At 50.4% G+C, this 16,748-nt stretch overlaps 2 long non-coding RNA genes across 2 annotated transcripts; one reads left to right on the top strand and one right to left on the bottom strand.

The window, feature by feature from the left end:
* Positions 1 to 4,672: 4,672 nt before the first annotated feature.
* LOC125961968 (uncharacterized) lies at positions 4,673 to 15,521 on the top strand. The gene is made up of 2 exons (XR_007473187.1): positions 4,673 to 5,938; positions 6,029 to 15,521. It is a non-coding gene; the product is annotated as an uncharacterized LOC125961968 (long non-coding RNA).
* On the bottom strand, positions 7,086 to 12,592 carry LOC125961970 (uncharacterized). Its single transcript, XR_007473189.1, has 3 exons — positions 12,388 to 12,592; positions 7,620 to 7,737; positions 7,086 to 7,196 (listed from the first exon to the last, which is right to left on the bottom strand). It is a non-coding gene; the product is annotated as an uncharacterized LOC125961970 (long non-coding RNA).
* Positions 15,522 to 16,748: the final 1,227 nt, after the last annotated feature.

The raw sequence follows: 16,748 nt of genomic DNA, 5'->3' as shown, positions 1-16,748 counted from the left end.
CATATCACATTCCTTCAGCACAGCTGGGGGTCTTTGCAAAAGCAGCACAACAAACGCCCTGTAATTCAATAACAGTGATGTGGCGTGACATCTGGAGAACGTTTTGTTTCAACGTGGTGGGTTTGCACTGGTAAAAAAAATAAATACGTGACACGGGGGCACGAGCAATACACCCAGCACATGAAGCACTGCCTGCCCGCTGCTGGGAGAGGCCGGACCACCCTGTGCATCTAAGCTGCCCTGGAGGATACGCAGCTGCAAAGGCATGGCTGTGTTCCAATAAGACTTTAGTTGTGGACACTGAAATTTAAACTTCTTATGTCACGAAATATTTTAAATTAATTTCTGAACCATTAAAAAATGTAAAAAAGTCATCGTTGGCTAGTGTGCTGCACAGAAACAGGCGGTGGGCGAGGTGTGCTGAGTTGCTTGCCCTGCCTCTTACTTCAGTGGAAAACATGAGAGGTGTCCAAGCCGGCAGAAGGCTCCGTGGGTCCCCGTCACATTAACCTACAGCACGTGGGCCTCTCCTGCCAGCCTGCGGTCCCTTGTAGGGCTTGTCTTTCAAAATCCTCTGAAATTGCCCTCACACTGTGGCAGAATTCCTCAGAGTTGTCTGTCCTCATGGTCCTTAACTCCTGTTTTCTCTGAAATGTTGAGAAGTTTTCTGTCCATCATCCCACTAGGCGAGCTCACTGTGTCACCAGGACCCGTGGAGACTGAGGCCTCGTGTTACTAGGCAGCCAGCAGCTGCAGGTCACTGCCTCTTTCTGAAATGCTTTTTAAAACTTAGTTTCCCGTAGTCTACGTTCTCCTGATTCTTCTACTTTGTATAACGCCTCTTCTTGGTATTTTGATAATATCCCCCTTGTTCTCTGACCTCTAAAAGCTGGGGTGTCTGTTCTATTAACTGAGCCCTTTGGGCTCTCGTGTGGGCTCAGTGGCTCTAAGTGCTGTCGATACGCTATGGACTTCATCACACGTGTGAAAGTAAACATCTCCAAACTGAGGAATAAAGGGAAGAATGGCTTTATTTTGCTCTAGTACTTTAGCTGCATTAACTCAGTTGATGCAATCGCCCTGAAAGCCAGGCTTTTACGATCTGTAAAAGGCCAGATAGGAACCATTTTAGGCTTCGTGGGCCTCTTAACAGTTTTGTCTCATGTTCTTCTTTGAGTTTTTTCAACCTTTTAAAAATGTAAAAGTCATTCTCAGCTCACAGGCCACGCAGACACAGGTTGTGGGCCAGATCTGGGCTGTGGGTTGTGTGCTGGCCTCACTAGGAGCCATTGTAGGGTAGTTGTATCATCCCCATTTTGCAGATGGAGAAACTGAGGTACAAAGAGGCTGAGTAACTTGCCCAAGCTCACCAGCTAGGAGGTGATGGAACTAGGGTTCCCATGGGTGGCTCCAGACACCACGTGTTCAGTCACTACACTCGTGTCTAGAAATACATCCAACAAAGAGCTAGTGATTTATGCCCCAGCATCCCAGGAATTGGATTAAGCAGATACCCTGAAGATAGGGTGTAGTAGATGGTTTAAAAGTCTGTAAAATAACCTGTTTAGCCCTTTCCAAAATCCTCTGCCCTAGCAATGCAGCGTTCCCCACGCCCATGGGGTCTGGAGGCTCAGGGGAGGGTGAGGCTGAGGGCCACAGACGCCAGGTGGGACCGACAGGAGGGCTGGTGGGAGACCCAGCCTAGTGCCCAGGAAGCTGGAGATCTGGGGCACACCCCCACCGCGGGAAACAGACGAGCCCAGGACAAGAGGCAGAGACCCCAGTCTGCTCCCCACAGTGAGCCTCCCCTGAGTCTGGCAGGAGCCCCTGCTCATGTCCGCAGCCTCCTGTCTGGTGTCTTCTCGTTCTGGAGAAAGGACGGAAACTTCCAACTGGAAAGATGGACATCCAAATAAAAGGAAGGTGCAAGAAAAAACTACCGTGGAGGAAGCAGAAGAAAGCTTTTAAAAAATTTAAAAGTTATATCTGAGGGAAGATAAACATACAGGAAGCAATCAGAAGCTATGGAAAAGAAATGTTAAGACAGATTAAAAATGCGATGGAGGGACTTCCGTGGTGGCACAGTGGTTAAGACTCCGCCTGCCGATGCAGGGGACATGGGTTCAATCCCTGGTCCGGGAAGATCCCACATGCTGCGGAGCAACTAAGCCCGTGTGCCACAACTACTAAGCCTGCGCTCTAGAGCCCGCGAGCCACAACTACTGAGCCCGTGTGCCACAACTACTGAAGCCCGCGTGCCTAGAGCCCGTGCTCCACAACAAGAGAAGCCGCCGCAATGAGAAGCCCCCACACGGCAATGTAGAGTAGCACCCGCTCGCCACAACTAGAGAAAGCCCACGCGCAGCAACAAAGACCCAACGCAGCCAGAAATAAATTTTAAAAATATATACGATGGAAATACCCAGTAGAAAGACTGGATAACAAGGTTGAGAAGATTTGCATAAAGTCGAGCAAGAAGATGAAAAAGGGCAAAGTATGAGACAAAAGAAAACCTGAGCTTCAGCCTAGGAGGTCCCACACGAAACAACCAGAACTTCCAGAAAGAACAGGAAATGCAGGGGAGGAAGACGGAAGAGGGCCCAGGGCGCACGGAGTGACTATAGACTGTGACCCAAGACACACTGTTGGGAAATTTAAACAGTCTGCATGTGAAGAAAAGATTCTAAAGGGATCCACAGAGGAAGGATTAAAAAAACAGATCACATACAAAAGATGAGGAGTCAGATGTCATCAGGCTTTTCAGCAGCAGTGCTGGGAGGTAGAAAATGATGGCGCGGTGCCTTTAAAACTGAGACAAGTGATTTCCAGTTTGGAGTTCTGTAGCGTGCCAGACTTCCAGGGTGTGTTCAGGTATGCAAGTTCTCAGGAAGTTTACCTTTTGGACACATTTGTCAAAAAGCAACGCAATTCCCCCCGAAAATGAGGTGACCAAGGAGGAAAGGGAAAAATGGGGGTCCAGGAACAGGATGGGCGGGAGGTGACGGGTCGGGACCAGGGTGCGTCCCTCCCGGCCCTGCCTTGTGGTGCTGGAGCTGGACCTGCACACGTCTCCTCTGTGATGTCACAGTGTCAGGTCTCGCTGGAGGGCACTGGAGGGCCTGGAGAGAGTAAGGGGCTGGCTTCTCTTGGGTTTCAGGCGTTGGTTTTCTCTTTTCCAGGCAAGATGGCCAGGTTTCACTGAAACCTCAGCGTTGGCACATCACCCACCTTTTCTGCCAACAGGAGGTCACAAGCACAGGTCTCTGCCCGGGGTCGGGGGGAGGGCAGAGACAGCAGCTGCTCCCTAGCCCCGATGTTTTCACACTTAGAGTTGTCAATTCCCTAATTACTAGTTAATAATTGTGTTAAATTTTCTCTGTTCATATTACTGGTGTGCTGTCTCCTGGCTGGACCCTGACTGCACACACGGTACTATAAACACTGAAACGTATTTTGCCAAAATGTGGGATGTGGTTGTGTTGGGACAGTGGTGTAGGGAGACGTTTCTGGGTGGGTACGTGAAGGGTGGGTGTAGAAGCAGGGCCAGTCTTCTGTGGTGGGGAGTCAGGAGATGATACACATTTTAAAACTCAAGAAAATGCACTGCAAGTATGTTTAGAAATACGGTTGTAATGACCAGAGGAAAGAGCTAAGTGATATGGAAGTTCTTGCCTTTGGGCAACAGGACAGGAATCAGGAGTGTGACAGGAGACGGCTAGGTCTTGCTATTTGCCCTTGGTACCGCTTTGTTTTTAAATCATGTAAATGTACTACTGAAAAAAAAAATTAATTCACAATAACCAAAAGGTGGAAACAACCCAAATATTTATAGATAGATTATGGATAAACAATGTGTGTAGATACAATGAGATATTATTTAACCTTGAAAGGGAAGGAAATTCTGACACATGCTACAACATGGATGAACCTTAAAAACATTGTGCTAGGTGAAATAAGGCAGACACAGAAGGAAAAGACTTATGATTCCATTTATATGAAGCACCTAGAGTAGGGAAACTCATTGAGACAAAGGAGAATGGTGGCTGCCAGGGGCTGAGGGGAGGGAGAATGGGGAATTCGTATTTAATGGGTACAGAGTCTCAGCTTGGGAAGATGGAAGAGTTCCGGAGCTGGATGGTGGAGGTGACTGCACGTCAGTGTGGATGTACTTAATGCCGCTGAACCACACACTGAAAAATGGTTACAGTGGAGAGTTCCATGTATATTTTATAAGAATGAGAAATTTTAAGTCTGATAAAAATTGGTGCATTAAAAATGTGAGTCTCAGAGAAAGAGCATTAATTCACGTTCGCGACTTGAAATAGGAACGTCTGTGAGGAGCTTGAGACTTAGCCTGAGCGTGAATTTTAATTTGGTCGTCTCTGTGCCAGCGTCAGTGTCCCCCTTCCTCACCTGGGCCGCCGCCTCGCCTCCTTATCTGGGTCGTGATTTCGCCCCAGCGACGAACCAGGTGTGTTGGGAGCTGCACTTGGGTCCCAGCACCGCCCCCCTACCAGGGCGTACGTGGACGCCCTGGAGGTGGGACAGCGGCCCTCGCGGGGTCCCCGCGGTCACACAGGACACACGGCGGATGGACAGACGGACGGGGAGGGGAGGCGCGGGGGCGTGGGGCGAGCCTGCGGTCGGGTACCTGTGTCCTGTGGGTGGGGGGGAGGTGGGGCGCTCGTTTCTCCCGCGGGTCCGCCGACCCCCGACCAAGCGCTGTGCTCGGAGTCCCGGGGCCGAGGCTCCAACAAGCGCGACCCGGACGTTCCGGGAGAGTCACCGTCGGGCACTCACCGAGAGGCCTTGCGGGGGTAGGGGGTGCGCCGAGGGTGGGGCTGCTTCTGCACCGACGGGCTGGCGCGGGGTGCGGGGGATGCGCGGGGCCCCCGGGATGCGCGCGGTCCCGGGATGCGCGGAGTCCATGGGATGTGCGGGGTCCCTGAGGCGCCTGGCCCGGGTGCGGCCGGGAGCGGCCCCATCGCAGACAGGCTCCGCAGGGGGCGCCGCGGGCGGGCGGGCTGAGCGCGCTGCTGGAGCCGTTTCCGAATAATCCTTTTAAACATTTGCTCGCTCGTGACTTTAACAGAGATGCTGATCCGGGAGTGGTGGCGGGTGGAGAGGCTTGGAGGAAGGACCAGCCTCTCTGAAGGCCGCCGGGGAGGCGTCGGGTTTGCACCCAGTCGGCGGACAGAGGGTCCCCTGGGGCCTTCCTTGGAGGCGGTGGGGCATCCACGGCGGGGCAGCCTTCCCGGGGGCCTGGCCTCCTCCCCAGACGGCCCAGGACAAAGTGTCTTCTCCCCACACCTGCTGTTACTTCTGCAAAGTCCGTCTTTCTCCGCCTGGTTCCGTTCTGGTCATGTTTTGTGCCCGTAGACGGGCCCCAGGACCACCGGACACCCCAACTGCAGGCCACGTGCCCGGGTCCAGAGGTGGGGCTGGCCTTGCAGTAGGGCTCGGCGCACAGTGGGCACTGAAGGGTAACTCTTGTTATTATTATTACAGGAAGTTGATAGCTTACAACATTCTTCAGTTGAGAAGCTGCAGGAGAAAAACTATGCCCTTTCCCCAGAACTTGAAAGGAAAAAAAAATCTTTACTGAAGTACTAGCTGTTGTTCCAGAGCCTGTCTGGATACACTTGAGCTTGTTCCTCTGTGTGAAAAACAGTACGTTTTGACTTAAGCTGGTGGGTAGTTAAGCAGCTTCATGCCTCCACGTCTTGAAAGCCTTGTATGTGTTGGTCGGGCGCATTCATGATTTTGTTCCCCACTGTGTGTGCAAGAAGGAACGAGGTTTTCTCTTTGGCAACGTGAGATGGATTCCTGTGCGTGACATTTCCAGTGACTCGGGGGAGCGTCAACCAAGAAAGAAATGGGTTGATTTTGTAACTGAAATCTCAACTCTGCGGTAGATCCCAGAAGCCCTCAAATCTAGGTGAGTTTTGCTCAAAGACTGTGAAAAAGCAAACCTTCTGAAATAAGAGGTAATGGTTTAAATCCCCGTTTGTCTTTCTTCTCCCCCTAGTCTGGTGATGTGGACCAGAAGCTTCTCCATCCTATTGAATTGAATCTCTGAGATAATCATGTGGTCAAGCTTTCAGTCAACACACAACAAAGAGCCACAGCTACACAGTGACGCTGTGATGAGGGGCTGATGGACCACATGTTGGTGACCTGCAGGGAACCAGGAGCAGGAAGCAAAACAGATTCTAAAGAGCTTTTTTTAATCAGACATAGTAGAAAGTAATTAATTACATTTTGGAGTTAAGATTTTTAAATAATAGCTTTCTGGACAATTCTCATTCTTTTTGGTAAATATTCTGCTTTAGATTTAAAAAAATATTTTGGGTAAGATTATTTTGTAAAAGCAGTAAAGAATATTAAATTGTTATAATAAAGGGGAAACATTTTAATACAACAAATATATCTGAAACCTCACCCTCTTGGCATATCAATATTTCCTCCATCTGGTCCTTATGCATATGTTCATGTGATTTGTATATAAATACAATTACATTTATATTCTACCTTGGCATTGATAGATCATAAGTATTTTTAATGTAGTTCCCCTGAGCAATTTTGTGTGTGTGTGTGTGGTACGCGGGCCTCTCACTATCGTGGCCTCTCCCGTTGCGGAGCACAGGCTCCGGATGCGCAGGCTCAGCGGCCATGGCTCACGGGCCCAGCCGCTCCGCGGCATGTGGGATCCTCCCGGACCGGGGCACGAACCCGCGTCCCCTGCATCGGCAGGCGGACTCTCAACCACTGCGCCACCAGGGAAGCCCTCAAAGCTTTATTTAAATGGGACCCACAGATGGTTTTTAAATAGGTGAGTGACTTCAAAATGGAGCTTTAAAATATTAATATGAGTGGTTTTGTTCAGGATGGGCTGAACTGGGCCCAGTCTGCAGGCAGAGAACGCAGTCCGATGGCCAGGGAGCAGGTGGTAGGAATAAACGTGAGAGTTGCCAGGCAGGGGAACTGGGGCGGAAGCGCGGGCGGGATGTGGGATTGAAGGGGACGGGAGCTGGCGGTCGTTCTCAGGTTCTGAAGGAGGGCCGTGGCGAGCAGCACACAGCCCGGGCAGACCTTTCATCAGCTTTGCTTGCGCTGTCGGGATCCAGGTGTGACCCTGAAAAGCAAGGGCACCTCCGTGATGACAGACTAGGCATGGACGGGATCTCAGGAGAACCCTAAAGGGAAGAGAGCAAAGGACAGGGACTCTGGGAATGGCCACATTTAAGGAGAAGACAGAGAAGAACAAATAGGGCACGTCCAGGAGCTAGGCGGGCGGGGCTGAAGAGGGTCCCGGGCATCAGATGCACTGGGGCCGACAGGGATGCTGAGTTAAGAACACAGACCAGGAGCTTGGGAAGAGGAGGCCACCCCCATCTGAGGACTTCGCTGGTGAAGGGAGTGGAGATCAGAGCCCAGCCTCCCTCCGGAGGCCGCCCTGGAAGCAGGCACTGCAACTGTCAGAGGGCAATGTGTTCCCACTCACTGGCCTCTGAGAGGCTCTGTGAGGGCAGACTCAGCCCACTGGCCCTTTCCCATCCACACCGTCTCGTCATGAGCTTATGCCTGGCCTCTGATGCGGTGAAGGTTCCTCTCCTTACGTGAGGAGGCTTCCGTCCACGGGAGGTGAAGTGTCCTCGTCACAAGAATGTCTGAGAACAGGTTTAACAGATCGGTAGACTGGAAGATTTACCCCGACTGAAGAGAATTTAACAGGATCTGAGTTAAAAAGAAAACAAGACTCAAACGTCAACATCTAAGCCAAGAGACAAAGGCAGGGAGCAGGGCGTTTAGTCTCCACGGCTGGCGGGTGTTACTGCCAGGGTCTGTCTGCCTCTGCAGATTGGAGCAATTTCCTCTCCCTCCACCCTCATCCCCACACCAGCCGGCATCGGGCAACCTAATCCAAATGCCACATGCCAAGCCTACTGACAGATTCAAAGGACTTCAAGGCTGGAGGGGCCCCTCGAGGTGACTGCCAGCTGAGAACCAGGGCCTGGCAAAGCTGCTGCCTGCAGGCCAGGTCCTGCCCCGGCCTCTGGGGGGTTTCCTGGTGTGCGGGGACGCCAGGGGCTCACACAGTCTGGCTGCTCTCGAGCAGCAACAGCAGAACTGAGCAGTTGCACCGGAGACCGTCTGGCTTGAAAATCTAAACTCTTTACTACCCAGCCCTTTACGGAAAATTTGAGGAACCTGGCGGATATGGCTGGCTACCTAGCTGGCTGGCTCCTATCGTGAGCAGACGGACCTTCCTCTTTCAACCTGGGCGAATTGTGATGCTTGAAAAAAGAACCAGGAATAATTTTTAGAAGTCAGAGTTTTCCATTAAGTGGCTTGGCCGGATTCCAGAGTTTCTATTCATGGACGGTAGAGCAGGACCGGGCACATGTCGCGCACACAATCCTCAGACCTCACTTTTGTTTCTGCTCAATCCCTTGTCCTTTGAACCAGCACAATAAAAGTGCTTCAATAAGCAGGGTCAAGTAGGATGGACTAGAGAGAAATGTGAACACGAGATTACGGCTGCGATTAGAGGCCGAATGCCCTCAGCCACACAGCATGAACCGAGAGCACCTTTATTATGAACAGCTGTCTGGCTGCTATAGAACAGACGGCAACCGCATTTTAAACTGTTTTGTCTGAGTGAATGAAGCATGGTCATTTTGGAGAACAGGGAAGCAAAGTTTTAAAAGAGCTGAAAAGCTTTTCAAATGCCCGTATTTTCTATGTTCCCGAGGGACTTTGGTCACTTCAGTTCCTACGTGGGATGTGAAGTGGTCCCACATCAGGGGGGCTCTGATCTCCCCTCCCTTCACCAGCAAAGTCCTCAGCCAGGGGCGGCCTCCCCTTCCCAAGCTCCTGGTCTGTGTTCTTCCACAAGTATAGAAGCATCAGCTCTTTTGGTTTGGGACTGATGTGTAAATGAGAATCAGTTAACTTGGGAAGTGCGTCCACCGAGCCGTCCAGAGTTAGCTGGACATCCTCTCCTTAGGTGAGGAGACTTCTGTCCACGGGAACTGCTGGTCTCTTTGGGAAGCAGGGGGGCAGATACATCAAAAGTCTCAATGGAATTTATGTCTTTTGACCCAGCAATTCCCCTTTGAAGAATGTGTCCTGAAGAAACAGTGATGTGGAAAAGATTTATGTACCACACGCACTATTTAAAATAGCCAAAAATCGGAAATAATTTAAATGTCCAGCAATTGGATTCTGCTTAAACAAATTGTCATACATTTATATGGTGGAATGTCATGAAGCCTTTAAAATTATGATTTAGAAGAAAATGTATTAACCTGGAAAATGTTCATAGTATATTAGGAAAAAAATATCAGAATAAATATGATCCCTTGGAAAATATCTCAAAGAAAATAAATCAAAACATTAGCCAAGTTTATCTCTGGGGGTGGGATTTTAAGTGTCCTGTACATTTTTCTTCATGCTTTGGTGTTTGTACTTTCAGTATCATGTGTCTTGGTGTAGATATTTTTTCCTTGGACTTGAGATCTATTGGGCTTTTGAGTCTATGGATAGGATCTTCGATTAATCCTGGCAAATTCTCAGCTGTAATCTTTTCAAATATTGTCTCTGCTCCTTCTCTGTTTCCTGTCCTCTGGTTACTGATTAGACATACCCTGGACCCTCTCTCTCTGTCCTCACGTCCTTGAACCTCTTTTTCATTCTTCCCATTTCTGTGGCTCTCCCTGCAACATTCTAGTCATTCCTTCAACTGTATCTTTAGTGTTTCTTCATCTGTGTGTTCAATCTATCCATTGAGTCTTAAATTTCAAATATCATTATTATTTTTTAAAATCTAGAACTTCTATTTGGTCATTAGTTATAATTTCTTGTTCTCTGCACATATTTTTAATCTTGCCTTTAATTCTTTTTTTTTTTTTTTTTTAAACAGCCCTTTATTTATTTATTTATTTATTTTGCGGTACGCGGGCCTCTCACTGTCGCGGTCTCTCCCGTTGCGGAGCACAGGCTCCGGACGCGCAGGCTCAGCAGCCATGGCTCAGGGCCCAGCCACTCCGGGGTATGTGGGATCTTCCCAGACCGGGGCGCGAACCCATGTCCCCTGCATTGGCAGGTGGACTCTCAACCACTGCGCCACCAGGGAAGCCCCCCTTTAATTCTTTAGACATAGTAAACATAGTTCAATTACATTCTGTCTGATAATTCTAAAACCTAAAGTCCTTGTAGGTCTATTTCTGCTGTCTGTTGTTTCTGTTTATTCTCAATCATGGAGCCTCATTTCTGTTTCTTTTTTTTTTTTTTAATATTTTATTTTTTAATTTTTTGGCCGAGTGGCTTGTGGGATCTTAGTTCCCGGACCAGGGATCAAACTCGCACCCTCAGCTGTGAAAGCGCCAAGTCCTAACCGCTGGACCGCCAGGGAAGTCCCTGGAGGCTCATTTCTTTTGTGCCTGTATGAGTTTTATCTGTGAGCTCTGTAAGAGTAAATTAAAAAATGGAATTTTCTGGTTGCTGAAAGTGAAAGAGAGTATTACCTCTCCAGTTGCTACTCACTGGAAGATCATTTGTGGGTTTCTTAGAGATGAAAGATAAAGAAAAATTCCTCCAGAGAGGAAGTGCAGGGGTTTTTTTCCCCCCGTTTGGAGATGCCTTAAATCCAGCTCTCAGTGTGAAGCGACTTTATTGAACTAGGAACGTGTGTTTAGGCTGCAAATCTGCAGTGAGAACTAGCGATGGTTGTAAGTACCTGGGGCAGGATACCCCGTCCCCTGGGCACCAAGGTTTAAAGCAGCAACGTTTCTTGCAGTCTTTGGAGCAGGGGAGGGACTTCTAATTCTTTTCTTCTAATTTTTTTTTTAGAACATAAACCCTGCTTTTTTTAAAAAAATTTATTTATTTTTGGCTGCATTGGATCTTCATTGCTGCACGCAGGCTTTCTCTAGCTGCGGCGAGTGGGGGCTACTCTTCATTGTGATGCGCGGGCTTCTCATTGCGGTGGCTTCTCTTGTTGCAGGGCACGGGCTCTAGGCGCGTGGGCTTCAGTAGTTGTGGCACACATGCTCAGTAGTTGTGGCTCGTGGGCTCAGTAGTTGTGGCTCGCAGGCTCTAGAGCGCAGGCTTAGTAGTTGTGGCGCGCGGGCTTAGTTGCTCCGTGGCATGTGGGATCTTCCCGGACCAGGGCTTGAACCCGTGTCGCCTGCATTGGCAGGCGGATTCTTAACCACTGCGCCACCAGGGACGCCCCCTCTTCTTCTAACTGTTAAGCTGAGTGTGCGGTCCTCTGGGTGCCAGGCTCTGGGTGTCTGTCCACTCCTCGGATGGACGTTACCCTTAACCCGAGTTCCTCCTATGAGGTCATGGATACTGAGGCTCAGATCAACCCTTGACCCCTTTCTTGTTTTTTTGTTTTTGTTTTTTGTGGTACGCGGGCCTCTCACTGTTGTGGCCTCTCCCGTTGCGGAGCACAGGCTCCGGACGCGCAGGCTCAGCGGCCATGGCTCACGGGGCCAGCCGCTCCGCGGCATGTGGGATCCTCCCGGACCGGGGCACGAACCCGCGTCCCCTGCAATGGCAGGCGGACTCTCAACCACTGCGCCACCAGGGAAGCCCCCTTGACCCCTTTCTTCCTCTCTGTTTTGCACCATGAATCCGACAGGACATCACAGTGGCTTGTCTTTAGTTCTGTCTGGAGTCTGACCTCTTCTCACGACCCCCTTCCGCTGTCCCCTCTGGCCTCCCCTCTAGCCTCATCACTGGCACTGCCGCTGAGCATTTCCTCGGCCATTTCTATCCCCTGATCCTGTGTTCGGCTGTGGACTCGCCGTAGCCATGGGGGGTTGGCAGGTGTGGCACCAGCAGAGGCTGAGACACTTGCTGGCCTGTGTCCGCCACTCCCGCGGCCTTGAGCGTGGGCCCTGGTCCTCCTGTCGGCAGACGCCCTGCGTCAGCTAACGGCCAGCCACTGTCAACCTTCCTGCCACCCTGCAGGTGACCACGGTCCCGACCAACACTGACAGCCCGGCCCGGCCCAGCCGAAGCCCGCAGCATAGAAAAGAAACTGTGTTTTCTGCAGATGCCACGGCCTGTTAGGCAACGTAAAACGGAGACACGCAGGTTCCTGAAAGGTAACTTGGGATTTTCCTTTTCCACTGAATTAACTGCCAAAGATATAATCAAGTAACTAACCCCTAAAAACAGCATGTAAAGAAATCTGAGATCTCTGTGTATATTTCATGATTCCTCTATTTTCAATAAAAATATTTATCTTCCATGTTTATTTATTTGCCAAGAACTGGGCAGCTTTACCTGAAGCTCTCCTACTCTGTTGGTGGCTTTCCCACTCTATTGTTTTCCTCTATGGCCATCTCCTTAAGAAGTTGAATGTGCACTCACCCCACGACCCAGTGGTCAGACTCGCAGAACTGAAATGTGTCTCCACGAAGGCTTGTGCACAAATGTTCACATCAGCCCCAAACAGCAAACCGTTTGTGATGGTTAACTGTACGTGTCAACTTGACAGGACACGCACGGGGTGCCCAGGTATCTGGCCAAACGTGATCGCGGGTGTGTCTGGGAAGGTGTTTGAGGATGAGATGAGCAATGGAGCTGCACGCCTCGCCTCCTGACGGTGGGCCCCATTCGAGCAGCTGAAGGCCTGACCAGAATGAAAAGACTGACCCCCCATGGGGAAGAGCGAATTCTCCTGCCCGACGGCTCTGCCGGGACACTGTGTTTCTCCTGCCTTTAGTCTCGGACTGAATCATTGGCTTCTCTTGGGTCTCAAACCTACTGGCCTTTGGACTGGAGTTTACGCGATGGGCTCCCGAGGCCCCCAGCCTGTCGACCGCAGACCTCGGGGGTCATCAGTCTCTACAGCCATGGGAGGCAGTTCCTCAGCATACACCCCCATGCCGCCCAGAGGGTTCACTAGCGGGTGAATGGACGAATCCTGGAATTCTCAGCAGTAAAAAGGCATAAACTACCGAGATAGCAACAACAGACAGGAATCTTGAGAGCCCTGTGTGGAGTGAAAAAGACACAGATGAGTTCATACTGTGTTTCCATTTGTGTGAAATTCCAGAGAAGACGGGTCTGTGATGCTGGAGGGCAGCCTGGCGGTGCTGGTGAAGGGGAGGTGACCTGAGGGGCACGGGGAGCCCGTGGGGTGACGGGCACGGCCCCAGTGGCAGTGGCACTTTGGCGCACGCAGGGCAAACGCGCGTTCTGTCTCAGCAGAGCTGGTTTTGCAGAAAGAATCAGCCAGCCTGGCGGGAGTGACCTTCTCTGAAACCGTGTCCTTTGCTGCCCCAACCTGCAACACAGGACGTTTAGATGGTCGGGCAGAAACCAAGTTGAGCCCAACCCATCTGAAGCACAGGGGCTGGGGCGGGGGTGTTCCTCCTGCTACTGTCCCTTCCAGGTAGGCGGTGATGCTGGCCCTGCCCATCCCCCTGCCCCTCCCTCACCCCGTGGGGGACCTGAGGAGGCAGAGGCTGGGCTGGAACAGAACGTGGGGTGTCCCTGGCCCTCGGGCCTCCAGCCGGCCTCACCCTCAGTCTCACGATGCCTGGAGGTCTGGGCCGAGCTGACTCCCACCTTCAACATGATCCAGAGGCCACAGATCACTTCTCACCAGGGAAAGCTTCCCAAGACAGAGCGTAGAGGGCACGAAGAGCAAACGGAAGTCTCACGAGGCCTGGAACACAGGTGAACAGGGAGGAAACTGTTTCCACGTCAGCCGGACTTGCCAAACGGGTCAGTTCCAAATGGGTGCGAGGATTCTCAGCAGCTGTTCCGCGTCTCGTCCGAACCAGCCCCGTCTGACTAGTAGAGGCGGTCCTAGGAGATCTGGTCGTGCAGCCCACGCTGGGTGGCGACTTTGCTGCTGTAGTTAATTAGTTTCTTAACCACGCCTTCAGCCATGTTACACCACTCCCCAGATTTGAGAACTCATTAAAAGAGAAACGCTGGATCATAGAAGCAATAACCTGAATTTTGTCCAATGTACTGAGAATTCATTTTAAATGGAAATGTGTTTTCTTGCTGAGGACTTTGGGGGGTGCCTCGGGGTGCGAAGGAGCCAGTGCCTAGCTGACGTGCACGATGTTCCCTGCAGGCTCAGAGCGCCCCTCTTGGTGCTGGAGAGAAGGTGCTCTGTGACCTGGGGCAGGTGCCTGGGCGTCTCTGTGCCTCAGCTTTTGCCCGTGAGAAGGAGGTGGCGATGGGAGCCTCCCACACACACACAGGCCGCTGCCAAGGACGAGGGCAGAGAACACACCGGCTATGAGGGGCATGACTCATACTTTGCTTTTGGTCTAATTTGCAGCTTTTGCCTTTGACGACACTATTTGCCTCGTGTGGTTGTTGTGAGGATTAAATGAGATGATTTAGGTAAACTGTCTGATACGTTCAATAAGTCAAAGTTATTTATTTCGGAAGTTTATAGCTAAGGATGTAACTGTAAAAATTGTTAATGTTGGATGATGCCTTTAAGCCTAAAGTTAGGTGTCATTTGCCTGTTTTCATTTGGAGGCGGCCTTTTCACGTGTTCTCTGGGTGTCGATCTCACCACAACCGCATGAAGTGAAAACGCTGACCCGAGGCAGCCACTAATCTGCCTTCTGTCAGTGTCAGCGTCACATCTTGTATATCGGATATTTAATGTGTCCGTAATCTTTAGGAGAATCTGGCGTATTAGGGAGTCTGACAAAATAGGTTTGTCATTTCTATGTAAAGTGTATAATTAAGTGTAGACTTGTAATTTTTTTTAACATCTTTATTGGAGTATAATTGCTTTACAGTGTTGGGTTAGTTTCTGCTGTATAACAAAGTGAATCAGCCATATGTATACATATATCCCCATATCCCCTCCCTCCCACCCTCCCTATCCCACCCCTCTAGGTGGTCACAGAGCACCAAGCTGATCTCCCTGTGCTATGCGGCTGCTTCCCACTAGCTATCTATTTTACGTTTGGTAGTGTATATATGTCCATGCCACTCTCTCACTTCGTCCCAGCTTACCCTTCCCCCTCCCCGTGTCCTCAGGTCCATTCTCTGCATCTGTGTCTTTATTCCTGTCCTGCCCCTAGGTTCTTCAGAACCTTTTTTTTTTTTAGATTCCATATATATGCGTTAGCATATGGTATTTGTTTTTCTCTTTCTGACTTACTTCACTCTGTATGACGGACTCTAGGTCCATCCACCTCACTACGAATAACTCAGTTTCGTTTCTTTTTATGGCTGATAGACTTGTAATTTTTAAATTAAAAAGTTTAAGAGCATTTGACAAAGTTTGTAAATGCTATTGGAACGTATACAAGAAGTTGAAAGTTCCTGTACTTACAACTTTGATTTATTGGATTTTTAACCAGTTGTTTAAGGTTGTCATAAGTTTTTTTGAGTTGGGGATATAGATTGCTTGCGCCCTTCAGACATTTGAAATATTTAAGAAGAAAAATGAATATATTAAATTTATAAGTGCAGTTCAAAATGTGGAGAAGAATTTAATTAAATGGATTGATTTTTAAGAGTTTAGTTGGTTCAACTGATTGAAGGTGATTCTTACGTTATCTGAAGTTTTACACATACTAGAACATGACATAAGATTTGTACAATGAACATAAAAGCTAGAGGAAAAAAAGGTTTTTTTGAATTTGAACTTTAATAAGGCATCATTCATTTGAAATTTAAGTAGCTGTAAAGTTCTTTCTGTGCATTAAAGTCCCTGTCGCTCATTAAAAAAAAAAAAAAAAAAACCCGAAGACCCAAACCACACATAGACACAGTCTCACAGCCTTCATTCATGCAGAGCTGGACACAGTCCACACGTAACTGAACGGGCCTTGGCCTTTCGTGCACAGTCCCGGCTCCCAGCTTTCGGAGTGGGGGAGGGGAGGGAGGGGGAGGGGTTGCCTGGCGATGACCTCATCGTGGTGATGTCGGCCCTGAGCTCTACCCGGAGTGAGCAGTTGGGAGAGGAACCTGCAGACTGATGCTTGGATCTGTGATATTAGTGTTGGCCTTTTCTTAAGAAAAGAAAAAACCCTTCCTCTCCAGAACACACTGGGTTTCCTCTGATCGCTCTGCTCTTGATATGTGGCACGATGGCCCGGTACCAACCCCCGACACCCGAGAGGTGCCCTAGGACTGGTGTCCTGGCACCTTCGAGCGAGGGAAGCAGGACCCCAAGCGCACCCTCAGCCGCAGCCTCCATCGCAGCGAACGGCAGGAAATCATACTCGGTTCTGCATCTGCCTCGTGTTTCGTCTGGTTTGGGCCCTAAACAGTTGAAGAACAAACCTGAAAGGACGACGGGGAGGACCGGGGTCCGCACACACACGCTCGGGATAAACGCTAGAAGGCAGGGACGCGCTTTCTGAAGGGGTTTTGAGGGTCTTGGGAATGAAAGTTCTTAGCTCCCATGTTTCCTCCTTCGTGGGGACCCCGCGGCCGGCGCCGGGGGCCTCGCCTGGGACCAGGGCGCTGCGGTGAGGACGGAGGGCCGCCCTGAGCAGGTCAGAGCTCCCGCCAGAGAACCGCTGACTTCTGAGGGTGACTTTGTTGTTGCTGTTGATCTCGCTTTCAACTTTGAGAGGAAACTAGAAGGGGGGCGCGGCCTCTATCCCACGAGAGTCTCTAGCTCCCTATTTGGGCCTCCACCCCACGGACGCCCTCGGAGCCCAGCCGTCATCATCTTATCCCTGGGCGTCCCGGGGTGCCGCCCAGCCCGCCCCACTGTGGACCACGGGACCTGC

This window comes from Orcinus orca, chromosome 18 (assembly GCF_937001465.1).
Source record: "Orcinus orca chromosome 18, mOrcOrc1.1, whole genome shotgun sequence".
NCBI lineage: Eukaryota > Metazoa > Chordata > Mammalia > Artiodactyla > Delphinidae > Orcinus > Orcinus orca.
The sequence above is the reverse complement of the archived record's forward strand: the minus strand, read 5'-3'. Positions and strand labels throughout refer to the sequence as shown.